The sequence below is a fragment of the Diadema setosum genome, chromosome 20 (assembly GCF_964275005.1).
Source record: "Diadema setosum chromosome 20, eeDiaSeto1, whole genome shotgun sequence".
NCBI lineage: Eukaryota > Metazoa > Echinodermata > Echinoidea > Diadematoida > Diadematidae > Diadema > Diadema setosum.
This window is the reverse complement of record NC_092704.1, coordinates 18,390,075-18,402,768: the sequence shown is the minus strand read 5'-3', so window position 1 is coordinate 18,402,768 and position 12,694 is coordinate 18,390,075. Positions and strand designations below refer to the sequence as shown.

Here is a 12,694-nt window from a genome sequence, read left to right as displayed (position 1 = left end):
GGCAGGGATTATCTAGGGAATGTAGGGGTCATGAGTCAATAGTCAGGGGGTCAAAGGTCAAGGTCAACTCCTCAAAAATTTTACTATTTCCCTCATATACTAGTATCTGCAATGCTTGCATTGTTATTTTTAAAACTTGATTGTACATGTATTACCTAATGAAGATTCTCTGGGAAATTTCCAGCCAGAAGGTCAAAGGTCAAGGGTCAATGGCCAGGTTTAAATGCATAAAAAAAAGATCTATTTTGTACTGTAATTACTCTTTCTTCATACCTTGAAAATTACTCAATGCATAAACTTATTTAGGGTCGGTCAGAAGTCAAGTAAAAATCCTCAATTCCCCAAATACATACAAACCTGCACTCTTACACAATTATAGCAAACCTAGTTCAAGGAATGTGAACATGTAAGAAAATTTCTGACAAACCTGTCATATCAATATTTTGCCAGTCATCACACATTGTGAAGACATTGTACCATACACCTGATTGGGAGAATCATGTATTATGGCGGAGGCATCAGTCGCCATAGCGACATTTCTAGTTTCTCACCTGTAACATTGAAATGGAAAATACTTGCAAAACTGTACTGATAGGGGAGAAGAGTTTTAGTAAGCTCTCCCTCCATCAAAGCTATCATTAGTACTACAACAAATCAGTCAGTACTGCATTGAAATCAGGTCATTAGCATTTAATGTTACATTTATTCTATATACATGTTTGTACGCACCGTCCTTGCCAGGCGTAAATTGTGGCAGCCAATTTTGCGCCACGCGTAAATTGTCGCAACCAACTTTGCGCCATGCGTAAATTTGGACTACCACGCATAATTTTCAGAGTTGCCATGCTTTCTATTGCGCCATGCCTAAGTTTTTTTAGTTATATTTCTTCCCCTTTCTGTCATTTGTCCCTTTTTAAAATATTTTTTGCGGTTTCCTTCGAACGCATTCTCGACAGTTACTAGTACTTGCTTGGCTCATGTGCTACGTACCCGCATAGCACGTGGTCCATTACCGATTCCACTTTGCTTGCCAGCATACGCAGGTACAGTGAGCGCAATATTATACCACGTTCACCCAATCCCTGGAGTAGCAGATCGCAGAGCGAGCCATGTGCAAGTGATCCAGTACGCAAAGCTGCCAATCTTTGGAAGCACAAATTAGTACTGTACTCAGCAGCTCTAAAATTCATATTTTTTTATGCCTCCGCCAACGAAGTGGCCGGAGGCATTATGTTTTTGGATCGTCCGTACGTCCGTACGTCCGTCCGTACGTCCGTCCCGTTTTGTTTTTGTCGATATCTCAAGAACCGTGAGGTGGTTTTGCATCAAATTTGGTATGAGGGTATATCCTGGGGGGATAATACTTTGTTTCGATTTTAGGGTCAAAGGTCAAAGGTCACAGGTTATTTTGTGAAAAAAAGGTTGAAATTTCATGTTCTTCTCCATATCTCGCAAATGGTTCAAGGTATCTTCATGGAACTTAGTATATATGCATGTACCGATGGACCGTGATTATCTAGGGAAGTTGGGGGTCATGGGTCAAAGGTCAAGGTCAACTCCTCAAAATATCACTACTTTCCTTAAAATGCAATATTCCTGAAGGTTTTTGTTTTTGTTTTAACTTGATGTATGCGTGTATAACCCAATATATATTCTGTGGGAAGTTTCTTGCCAAAAGGTCAAAGGTCAAGTGAAAGTGTTAAATTGCACTTCTTCCTCCATATCTCAAAAGTAACTCGAGGTATTATCATGAAACTTACATATTTATGCATGTTCTACCTAACAGTGATTCTCTTTGGAACTGTGGGGTCAAAAGTCAAAGGCCAGGTTTCGATAATACTATTTTACCATTTGATACTGAAATTATACTTTTTCTCAATACCTTGAAAATTACTCAATGCATAAACTTGTAAAAGGGTCAAAAGTCAAGTGAAAATCATCAGTTCCCCCAAATACCTGCACTCTGAAGTTTTAATCATTCATCCAATTGAACCTAGTTCTAGGAAAGTGAACATTCAGCACATTTGTGGCAAACCTGTCATTCTAATATTTTGCCACTTGTGTGAAACTGTCATCACACATTGTCAAGACATTGTACTATAGACCTATTAGGAGAACCATGCATTATGGCGGAGGCATACACCAGTCGCCGTAGCGACATTTCTAGTTTTGTTTTATTTCGTACTTTTCAACCTCCTTTTTTTTTCGGATGTTTGCCTTTACTTTTTGAAATGAACAGCAGTAACAATCGGCTCCGTAAGATGCTAGAATAAATGTTGAATGATCCCTCTGACGTTCGGAAATGAATGACAATAATATTCAACTTCGTACGATGATAAAACAAATGTCTGATGTTTGCTTTTATGTTCGAAAGTAAATAGCAATAACATTCAGCTCCGGAAGATGCTAAAATAAATGCCGAATGATACCTTTGACGTTCAGAAATGAATAACAATAATATTTAACTCCATACGATCATTAAATGAACGTCAGATGATTGTTTTTACGTTTGGAAGTGAATAGCAGTAACATTCGGCTGTGTACGATGCTAAAATAATTGTCAGATGATTCATTTCACTCTCGGAAGTGGACAGCAGTAATATTCGGCTCCGTACGATAATAAAATAAATGTGGATGTTTGCTTTTAAATTTGGAAATGATTAACGGTATCAATCGGTTCAGTTAGATGCTAAAATAAGTAGCAGATGTTTGCTTTCACGTTCGGAAATGAATAAGGATAACATTCAGCTCTGTAAGATGCTAAATTGAATGTTGGTTGTTTGCTTTTACATTTGAAAATGATTAACGGTAACATTCGGCTTTGTAATGTGCTATTAAAATGTATAGTAAATGTTGGATGATTGCTTTTGCAATCAGAAATGATTAACGGTATAACTTTCGGCTCTTTACAATGCTAAAACAAATGTCGGATGTTTACAAATGTCTGCAAATGCTCCCACTTTCTCATTTCAAACGTAAGTTTTGACCACCTAAATAGGCATCAAGTTTTATGATAATCCTTAAGCCTATATGCTAAATCTTAGAACTCAGAATAATGGTAAGATGATTGAATTTTCTATTCATTTATTTTAGGCATGGGTACCTGTATCACTTCAGTAATGCTTAATATTCGTTTTTCTATGTTTAGTATGACCACTTTAGTTTTTCTTGTGTTTTTCTTGATTTTTTTTTTTTCAGGCCGCCAGATTTTACTTTCAGGCCACCAAAAGATAAAAATCAATGATTTTGGTGGCCCGATCGGGCCACCAAAAATAAAAGTTAGTGTGGAGCCGTGACATAACCATGCGTTTTTACAAGCTTTTTCATTTTATTGTGTGTGTTCAGCATTCTTTATTATATCAATAAACAATGTAACATGAAAGGCCTAGGTTGTCTCCTGGATTGAACAGGAGGCACAAGGCAAAGACAAAGGACAATACAGAAAAACATGTAAATACATCATACATTGTAAAAAAAACACACTCGGTTACAGTTACGTACTCACAAACAAATTTACCAAAGATACATTTATACACAAACAAATTAAAATATGCAATACATATATTTCATTTCAAAACATACCTTATTATCAAAATAATACAACTTCATCTCATTTTATTATTTTCATTTCTTTACGTTTTATATAAATTGTTCTCATAAAACCTTTCTCTCTCTCCCTCCCTCCCTCTCTCTCTCTCTCTTCTCTCTCTGCCTTCCCCCTGCTTTTCTTATACCTTCCTTTTACTCCATTACCATTAATTCACTTTACACCTTAATTCTTAACTTTTTCTCCAAAAACTCTACTTTAACTTTCTCAGTAAAAATAACAACAATTAACAATACCAAATCCTATAACATCACATCTAACATATCATATGGATACTAACAATAAACTAAATCTCAAATTCTTTTTTCCTTATATAAACCTAAACATAAAATCTTAACACTCAAAGAAAAAAAACTTTACTTTAAACATCATCATTTTCCCAAGTATTCCAGTTTCTTTTGCCATGATTGAATCAAACAGTCTGCCATAATGATGACTGCTAAATGCATAAATTGTGAATGTGTCGATGTGCGAAACACGTGCCATGTGCTCTTGCCTTGTTTGAGGCTACTGCAAGTTCAGTGGATCAAATGCGCCACAGCTGCTCTTAATGGCTTGATTGCGGTAACAGTTTCCATTTTATACGAAGAAATCGTCATGTCTTGTACGAGCAAAAATAAAAACAAAACAAACAAACAAACAAACAGACAAGACATAACAAAACAAAAAACTAACAAATATTGATAGCCAAATCATCTTCGTATATGATGACATAAATGGTACCCTGGGGTACCAGAAAAAAATCGGCCATTTTGTTGAATTATTTTTTTTTTTTTTAGGGCTGTACCCTGGGTTACCAAAAAGTGGGAAATTAATTTTTTTGTGTGTGATTAATTCTTCAACATTCAATTATGGCCATTGTTCTTGTAAAAAAAACCCTCTTCATCCTGTAGTTTTCTCAATTAATCCCTGAGCCAGCAGGGTCATAATAATGCCATCTGCCTCCGCCTTATCCCCGGCGTCACTGGCCTTCTGAAACACCTCCAGAACATCGGCGGCCCCTTCCTTCCCCAACTTCCGAGTGGCGCGAAGCCTCGCGTTTTCCAGCCTCTCCTCTCTGGAAATTTTCCTTCTTTTCCGGCCCTTTCCTTTCAGTGCGGCATAGCCCCCATCACCTGCTGGCATTTTTGCAGCTTGATCCTAATTGCGAAAGGATATTTTGGTCGGCACAAAGTGCACAAAGCTTACAAAATTACGGGATCGAAACTACCGTCTACGAGATCATAACTTTGGCACAGCTAGCGGGCTATTATAATAGTGCGTGTAGTCAGTGCATGAAGCGCTATACTGAGTATCGCACCGTACCACAGGTCAGTACAGTGCGCATACGTAACGCAGTAACTCTGCGGTTGTACTCGAGTGAACGTGAGATGGCGCTACACAACGTGGTACCCCGGGTTACTACGATACCCCGGGGTAGCGCGTGGTGCATCATATAGTGGACCATCACAGTTCATAGGTGAAGTTTCTTCAAACTTTGAAAAGTACTACACTGTTTTAATGAGCTTGAAATTGTCGTGATTTTACTGTCTAATCAGGTAGTGGCTGCATATCACATACTCGTAGTGAATTTGTGTCTGCAAACGAGACGTGTCCTTTCATAATTATTGTCTTTCTGTGATTCCATAAATTGAGTGATTAATCAATCCCTTTCTATAGTTCAGGAACATCTAAAATAATCAAGTGTATCCTATTATCCCGGACTATGATCGACAGTTCGATGTTTCTACTATGGGCTAAAAGAAAGACTATAGAATCATGATCCTTGTAATGATTCCTTTGATTCTAATGCGCGTTCATGCAAATTTTGTAGCCAGAATCACAAACATGAATAATGATTCAAAACGGCGTTTCAAATCACGGTCTCCGCAGAAGAGCGTTCATGCGGGCTTTCGCAATGCTGATTCTGGCTCAGCTCATCCTTTGCCATTGCACAGCGCACTGCGCAGTTTGACCTTGTCTCTAGCTCTGCAACTCGAGCCTGACCTCCTGTTGTAATTCTGCCAACTGATCAGTCAGTTTATTGTAGGCCTTTACGTTTTTATTTCGATGAATACCTTCCAATAAGCTGTGGCATTCAGGCTCTGCCCACAGATCAAGGAATAAAATCTTAATTCTTCGTCTCTCCAGTTACCTGATCCCCTTGGTAGACACATAAATAAAATGAACTCTAAGTCATATTCTCTTTTACGCAAGGAAGCTAAAACGCAGCTTTCATAGCAGGATGCCAGGCTTCTATTATCTTGTTGCACCGATATTTTCTTCTTTTTCCCTTTTTCTTCAAATCAGTGTAATCCTTGAAATTAAAAAAAAAAACAACGCAAAAGAAAATATGAAAGTGATGCAAACCCTCACTTTATTAAGTGATAAGTATTCACAATATTGTCATAAAAGAATAGATAATTTTGGAAATATTTTTAAAGTCACATTTACATTGTAGTGCGATGTCGCTGACTCTGCTCTCAGTTCGTTCCACTGGTACTTTCTTCTTTTAATCTTTTTTTATGCCTCCGCCACGAAGTGGTGCCGGAGGCATTATGTTTTCGGGTTGTTCGTCCGTCCGCCCGTCCGTCCGTCCGTCCGTCAGTCCTTCCGTCCATAATACATTTTGTGTAACTAAAAAATCTTTTGAGGTATCCTAATGAAACTTGGCATGAATGTGTATTAGGGGGTGAAGTTGTGCCTATCAGCTTTTGGGTGCACATGCTCAATGTCAAAGGTCAAAAGGTCAAGGTCAAATACGTAAAATTTAACTATTTCCACCATATCTATGCAATGCCTAAAGATATTTTCTTGAAACTTTGTGTATACATGTATTACCCAATTAAGATTCTTTGGTGAAAGTTTGGGGTCATGAGGTCAAAGGTCAAAAGGTCAAGTAAAAATATTAAAACTTAACTTTTTTCTCTGTATCTTGGAAATTGTTCAAGGTATCTTCATGGAACACAGTATACATGTACTGACTGGCAGTGAATATCTAGAGAATTAAGGGTTCATGGGTCAAAGGTCAAGGGCAACACTTCAAAATTTTACTATTTCCCTCATATTTATGCAATGCCAGCAGGATTATCTTTTTTTTTTTTACACTTGGTGTATGCATGTATAACCTAATAGAGATTCTCTGAAAGCTTTCTTTTTTCTTCTTTTTTTTTTTTGCCTCAAAGGTCAAAAGGTCAAAGATCAAGGGAAAGTGCTGAACTAACTTTTTCCTCCATATCTCAGAAGTGGCTCAAGTTATCTTGAAACTTACTATGTATTTATGCATGTTGTGCCTGACAGTGATTATCCTATGAATTTTAGGGTCAAAGGCCAGATGAAAATGGTAACAATGAACTTTTCATTGTAGAAATTGCACTTTTTCTCTATACCTTGAAAATTACTCAGTGCATAAACTTATGAATGGGTCAAAGTCAAGTTAAAGTCCTTAAATCCCCAAGTACATGCTCTCCTATTCATCCAATTAAACCTAGGTCAAGGAAGGTGAACATTGAACACATTTGTGACAAACGTGTCATTTTAATATTTTGCCAAATTTGTGAAAATGTAATCACACATTGTCTACATGTACTATAGACCTATTAGGAGAATCATGCATTGTGGCGGAGGCATACCAGTCGCCTTAGCGACATTTCTAGTTTGCTGTTATTTTTTCTTCTAAATTGCGCGACTCTTGACATAAAAAAATGTGAAAGAAATTGTATAAATGCGATTGAAATATATACTTTAGTTACATGATAAATATCAACAATCATGTCATGAAAGAAAAGAATTTTGGACACTTAAGTCACTTCACAGAGACGTTTAGTTGAACTAAATGCAGTGTTGATAGAGCAGGGATGCTGCTTCGTTACGATAGTTGCACTAGTTGAAATAAGAAAACACACAAAAATAAAGGATGAAAGCGATGCAAGCATGCGCTTTATTACGTGACATACTGTATATCAACAATATTACATTATAGAAAAGATAATTACAAAGACTTTAGTCACATTTTCGGCAACGCAAAGTTAACGTAAACACAGCTTTCATGGCGGGTTGACGCTTCGTTATAGTTACACCAATATTTTCTTCCTTTTTCTTTTTTTTCTTCAAATCAGTGCAATCCTTGAAATAAAAACAGAAACGCAAAAGAAAGTGTAAAAAGTGATGCAAACCCATACTTTATTAAGTGATAGGTATCCACTATTGTCATTAAACAAAAGACGATTTTGCAGACTATACAGTGTAAGTCACATTTTCAGCGACGCAGAGCTAAGCTAAGCGCAGCGTTGTAGTGCGATACCGCTCCGTTAGTTCTACCAATATTTCCTTCTTTTTTCTTTTTTCTTTGCTTATTTTTTTCAAAATAATGTGATTCTTCATATGAAAAAGAAACACAAATGAAAGTATAAAAAGCAATGTAGACCCACAATTTATTAAAAGTATTCACTATATTGTCATAAAAGAAAATATAATTTTGGAGATTTCAAGGTCACACTTTCAGCGGCGCAAAGTTAAACGCAGGCATTGATAGTTTGATGTGGCTGCCATTAGTTCCACCGGTATTTTCTTTTTTTTAATCTCTTTCTTGCTGTTTTCTCTTCTAAATTGCACGATTCTTGAAATTAAAACAAAATCGCGAAGAAAGGATTAAATGGAACGGCAAACTTACACTTTAGTAACGTGATAAATATCGATAATTTTGTCAAAAAAAGAAAATATAATTCCTGACTCCCAAAGTCATTTTACAAATGCAGCGTTGATAGTGCAATGCCGCTTTACGAGTTTCATTATTTTTCTTCTTTCTCTTCTTCATTTCCTCCCCTGTGTACGTCTTCAAAATGACGTGATCTTGAAAAAAAAAGAAATAAACGAAAGGATAAAATGCGATGCAACCATACACTTTAGTTACGTGATAAGTATCAACAATGCATATGATCTGTTACAAACGGAGGGATGATTTCGGACACTTTTAGTAACATTTTTTAGCTACGAAGTTGTAACGTTATAATGCAGCAATGACAGCACGATGTCGCACCAATTTTGTCCCTTCCCCCTTATTTTTACATGCTTCTCGCGCACACTCGTGTCGTTGTGTAAGCGCCGTTTCTTCCCCCGACGACCTGACCAGGTGTTCAGTTTGAGCCACCACGCGTAAATATTTCAAACTACCTGACGGCACTTTTCCGCCACGCGTACTTCATTTTTTGGCGAGGATGCTGTTTGTACGTTATAGGGAAATCCATGACAAATACATATGTAAAAGTTAGTCCAAAAAGACAGAGTAAAAATATTAATGATATTTGAATGAAAATTAAGAAAGTTATGAAATTGTGTAGTTTTACCAACACCAGTTCTTGAACAGGCAATGTTTTTATGCAAATAGTGAACTGATGATGTTACAAATGTATGTCCTCACAATTTGCCATTGTAATGTACATAAAATCATGAAATTCCCAGTTACTGATCAAACACAATTATGCCTCTGTCTCAAATCCTTATATCTGACTTACTATTTCTAAATCATTCAGCCAGGAATAACATTATTTGTTATACTCTTAAACCAGAATAAATTAATCCTTGCCATTTTTTTTTTACATATTCAATGGAAAATTGTTGATGATGTCTTCAGCTCACTTATTTACATATTATTCATATCAGCTGTTTAAGAGCTATTGTAACAAAATAAGCAAATCTTTTAAATTTCATAACTTCCTGACTGTTATTTTGATTCTGATCAAATTTTCACTGTTACGCTTGTCATATATCATTTATCTTTTCATACTAACTTTTAACTGGTCTGGACTTATCCTTTAGTTTTGGTTGAGATGGGGATTCACAATGTAACTTTTTTCGAGATAATTAGAAACCACTTATGAAATATTTAAAAGCACACAATTCTAAGAGTAATTCAAAGTTTATTTGATGAAAATCGGCTTAGAAATGGCTGAGATGTCACAAAACAAAGTAAAACACAGTGGTCCTAGTAAAAGGTGAGTCCCACCTTTTATTAGGACCTCTTTGTTTTTTGATATCTCGGCCATTTCAAAACCAATTTTTATCAAATAAACTTTGGATTCCTCTTAGAATTGTATGCTCTTTCATATGTCATAAGAACTTTCTCATTATCTCACAAAAAATGGCAATCTGAAGCCCGATCTCAACCAAAACTATAGTACCCCTTTAAGGCAATTGTTAGGAAGGATTTGAAGTTCTTCATGTAGACTTTGGTTAAGATTAAAGAATTCTTCGGAAACACGAGGGAAGTGTGTGATAGCTGTTTTTGAAACCTCTCTCTGTAAAAGAGGATGATAGCTACCACAGCCACTGGAGAAAAAGAGAGTTGCCTGTTTGTGAGTAACACCCCTGAAGCAATGTGATAGTGCCAGAAGTGCTGTGTGAGTGCCAGAGAGACTTGAGTACACTCCAATGTAATGTCAGTGTAAAAGTATTTTCAATGTGGTTTATATAGCAGCCATATCCAGTAAGTGCCTGTGCTGCCAATGGTAGCCCTATAAAGAGCTGTTGGCTTCACTGCTTACCAAATGCTGTTTGTGCCCTCTTAGATTGTGAGTTTCACTGACCTGTGGCGAGCAGCCATTCACTGTTGGTCAGTGGAACTCTTGCATTGATAGAGGAGAGTATACCGCATAGGTATCTACAATGTACAATTTGTAGTCGCACAAAGTTTGTCAAAAGTTATGCCCAGTGGTTGGTTTGGCTGCTCAATTCTTTTTGTGCCCATGAAAACCATGGATATAATACACAGTTTACACAACACAATAGCGCTATCTCACACAATTCATCGGCTTTTGTATGTCATGCTTTACAGCATGTGTGAATGAGGACATCAGCATCAACATCAACATTTTGCACACACGTGTTTAATTGTTCTTCACATTACATGCTCAATTATCTTTCAAAATCTGACTTGGAGCCTGCGCCATTTGGTTGGTACTGTACCTGTAAAACGTTAAGTGTTGCAAAACAAACGTAATCTTTTTATTTACGAGGAAAAAACATGCAAATATACAAATGACATTTGTTATCAAAATTCAGAAAAGTTATACAATTTTTGATCTGAATAAATTATACTGTTTTAACAAAAAAAAAAACCCCACCTACTGTTCTACTGTCTGTTTGTTTGTTTGTTTTTTTATTTCATATAAATTTTAGTGCAATGAGATTTTTTAACCAAGTCAGTAGACTGAGCATGACAAAGCAAGCCAGCTGTAAGTGTGAAACTGTGTGACATGAAAGTGTAATATATAAGGGAATTGCATCTGGCATATGCCTTATATTTAGCGGGTCTAATTTTTCGTGTATTGGGACTTCCCGGTAATTTCGCAAGTGGTTGAATTTGCAATTGTGGAGTACAGTACAGGACTAAACAGAGAATGTATGCATCCACATCACACTCGTATCAGGATCAGAGCTCATATTTTCACATGTTTTTAAATTTGTGAATAGCACCCGACTCACGAAAATTGTGTTCAAAAATAAAAAACCCTGAAATATTTGGCTTAAAAACTACACTGATTTCCCAACTGCCCCTTGAAGTATTGATTAGAAAAGCTGAGGCATAAAATTCTCTGATGTTAGTCATTATCAGTTCTTTCCCTAGACATTTGTCTTTTCCTGTCATCCCAGGAAAGAGCTGGGAGGTGGGGGGGGGGGGACATGAACAGAGCGAAAGAAGTGATTCAAAGAGGAAAGATTCCTCCTCCTCAGACTCAAGACGCTGCATCCTGTTCCTATCATCTATTCTCAAATCTTTCTATATATCTGGAGACAGCATGGTCTTCAGAGAGAGGATGTGAGTAAGTGTTTGCGAATGTCCTGCCATTTGATGCTGATCAGCACTGTAATTGGTAAGGCAGTACACATTTGATGGCTACATCAAACAGCCCTTGCTGAATTTGGTTGACATTCCATGGTTTAGCTTGCCTCAGTTGCTCACACATCCTGGCTATCTAGCCATACAGAATGACCATATAAGGAAAAAAAAAACTAAGTAACACATAAGATCATCCAAACACAAAGCACTTTGAAGTAGATCATCATCTTTTTAAGAATGAATTGGTAATACATTAAGATCATGTGCTTTTTGATGACATCCTTTTACAGGTTTGTGTTGTTAATATGTTTTGCAGTGTTACTATTGAAGGGAAAGACATGAAACTTTAGAGTTATGAGACTTAACATTTGTTTTTGACAGGGTGGTCACTGATGTTGGCTATAAAGTGATGTGAAGATTTCATTGAAGATATTTGTCACTTGTCTGTTAGCTGTCAAGTTGTCATCTATATTAATACATACTTTCGCCTCTACCATTCCTTCTGAAATCAACATTTGATAGGAGCATTCTCCCCTCCCCATTGTGCTTCACATCATTTTGATATGGACAGCTGCATACATGTAGAATGGGAAATGGTGTTTATGTTTTGAAATCATCAAGAAAATATAGCAGTGAAAAATTGAGGCAAAAGATCTATTAAAGTTTACTCTCTGTGATCTTCAGATTGAGAAGAAAATCCTGCTGTTTAGAGGAGCAATGTTGCTAGCCATAACAAGTATCATTCAAACTTTGTAGAGTAAGTGAGTTAATAAAAAAATATAAATAAATAAAAAAAAAAAAAAAGGTGGTCAAAGAGTTTGTTAGTCTATTCTCAGCACAAAAAAAGACTGGAATTTGCTATGTACGTGTTAGGTTTGAGATGTCACATTCTTACAAAGAGAATCTTGTGTCATGGTTATGAATTGATGTTATCAAAGGGTCTCTTAAAACCATCTCCAGGGCAAAGTGCTCAAAGCATCTCTTTCCACTGCATAGATAATGGTGTATTCTCATGATTGGGGTACTGTAAAACATAATATTTTCGCGGCATGAAATTTTCGCGAATTGGAACCGACAGCCTTTTTTGCGGTGTGAAATTTTCGCGAATTGGAGCCGATGCTTTTTTTCATGGCATGAAATTTTCACGAGTTGCCTCTAACATTCAATGTGTATAGTGTAGACAAGAACATTCACGTGCATATTAATTTCGCGAATCTTGGCTCGCGAAATATGCGAAATTAAAATGCACGTGAACATTCCTCGTTTTACAG

At 36.6% G+C, this 12,694-nt stretch overlaps 1 protein-coding gene across 1 annotated transcript in view; it reads left to right on the top strand.

The window, feature by feature from the left end:
- The window catches only part of LOC140243862 (transmembrane protein 198-like), a 175,553-nt gene that overhangs the window by 32,171 nt on the left and 130,688 nt on the right, over nucleotides 1–12,694 (top strand). The window lies entirely within an intron of this gene.